The sequence below is a fragment of the Dipodomys spectabilis genome, unplaced genomic scaffold, assembly GCF_019054845.1.
Source record: "Dipodomys spectabilis isolate Male_0828 unplaced genomic scaffold, ASM1905484v1 ptg000176l, whole genome shotgun sequence".
Taxonomy (NCBI): domain Eukaryota; kingdom Metazoa; phylum Chordata; class Mammalia; order Rodentia; family Heteromyidae; genus Dipodomys; species Dipodomys spectabilis.
In genome coordinates, this window is record NW_024870853.1 from 638,171 (window position 1) to 640,068 (window position 1,898).

Consider the following 1,898-nt stretch of genomic DNA (forward strand, 5'->3'; position numbering starts at 1 on the left):
AGTGAATGTTATAAGCAAGGAATTGTAGACTATAACTTATTTTCTTTATACAAACAATTTTATATGTATATAATTCATAGAGCACAAAAGTTACTGAGAATAACTACATTATTATTTATCAGTAATAAAAGATGGATTTTATTATATTACTGTTTTTTACATTATTAATAATTGTATTTGTTTTATTATAATAACAATACCTAATTTTCTTGAGTCTGACATTTCTTTCCTTACTTATGATGACTTGCTCCATAGTGTGATTCACAGTACAGTTTGCCTTGATCCAGAGAGAACTTTCTTCAAAGGCACAGTAATATTCATGTTAATGTGGCTCAGAATTTGAAGGACAAACCTGATATAACAGTATGTTGTCATAAATATTTCTGACATTTATTGATAGTACTTCCTTGAAAAGCAAGTTTATATTTCAAAAATAAATAGTAACATCTTAGGAGTGGCACTTTTTAAAAGTGCAGCCGGAGGCCCAGCGCGTCATCCCCCCTGTCCACACCGTCGGGTCCCCCCAGCTTCGCGTGTCCCCCCGAGTCTGCACACAGCCAGCATCATGCCTGTCAAAGGAGGCACCAAGTGCATCAAATACCTGCTCTTCGGATTCAACTTCATCTTCTGGCTGGCCGGCATCGCTGTCCTGTCCATCGGACTGTGACTCCGATTCGACTCTCAGACCAAGAGCATCTTCGAGCAAGATAATAACCACTCCAGCTTCTACACAGGCGTCTACATTCTGATCGGAGCGGGCGCCCTGATGATGCTGGTGGGCTTCCTGGGCTGCTGTGGCGCTGTCCAAGAATCCCAGTGCATGCTGGGGTTGTTCTTCGGGTTCCTCCTGGTGATCTTTGCCATCGAGATTGCTGCGGCCATCTGGGGCTATTCGCACAAGGATGAGGTGATTAAGGAGGTCCAGAAGTTTTACAAGGACACCTACAGCAAGCTAAAGAACAAGGATGAACCCCAGAGGGACACTCTGAGAGCCATTCACTATGCGTTGAACTGCTGCGGTCTGATTGGAGGTGTGGAGCAATTTATCTCAGACATCTGCCCCAAAAAAGACCTTTTGGACAACATCCAAGTTAAGCCCTGCCCCGATGCCATCCAAGAGGTCTTCGACAGCAAGTTCCACATCATCGGCGCAGTGGGCATTGGCATAGCCGTGGTCATGATTTTCGGTATGATTTTATGTTGTGCCATCCGGAGGAACCGAGAGATGGTGTAGAGTCAGCTGGCAGACAACCTGAGCAGGAGACTTCACCCCTGATAGCGTTGTTGCTTGTTTTTATTCTTGTTGCTGTCCTTGGCTTTGGTGTTGTTTGTTTGGGGTTTGTTGTTTCGTTTTGTTTTTTACCACTAACAGGCTTCCTTTCACATGTCTAAACAAAAATCATTCCCTCCCTGTCTCTGTCATGCATTACTCCATATTGACATCAGTGGGGGAGAGATTTAGGGGTTTGCTTGGCTTTTGCCTTCTATTTTTAAAGATATTTTGTATTTTGTATTGTGCTTGCTCCATGTAGCAGAAATCCTGCAAAGAAAGGTACTACGCAGCCCAGACTCTACACAGAAGATGTTGTACATAGAGAGAAAAATTTCTTTTTTGTCTTACATAGATTTAAAAGGAAAAAAAAGTCTATCAAATTTAATCGGGTTGTAACTTATATTTGAAGACAATTTGATACATAATAAAAGATTATGACAATAAAAATAAATAAATAAATAAATAAATAGTAACATCAGTTCTTAGCTCAATTATAAAATTTGCTAATGTGTCAGATATTTTTAATGCATTCCCTATTGCCTAGGGACTATTGTAGCCTAAGTAAAAGAGAATTTTAAAAAGGAGTATTCCATGGTGCATAATTTAGCCATATAGTCATTTGGCT

At 40.4% G+C, this 1,898-nt stretch overlaps 1 pseudogene; it reads left to right on the forward strand.

The window, feature by feature from the left end:
* Positions 1 to 542: 542 nt before the first annotated feature.
* Positions 543 to 1,366, forward strand: LOC122120657 (annotated as a pseudogene).
* The last annotated feature ends 532 nt before the right edge of the window (positions 1,367 to 1,898 follow it).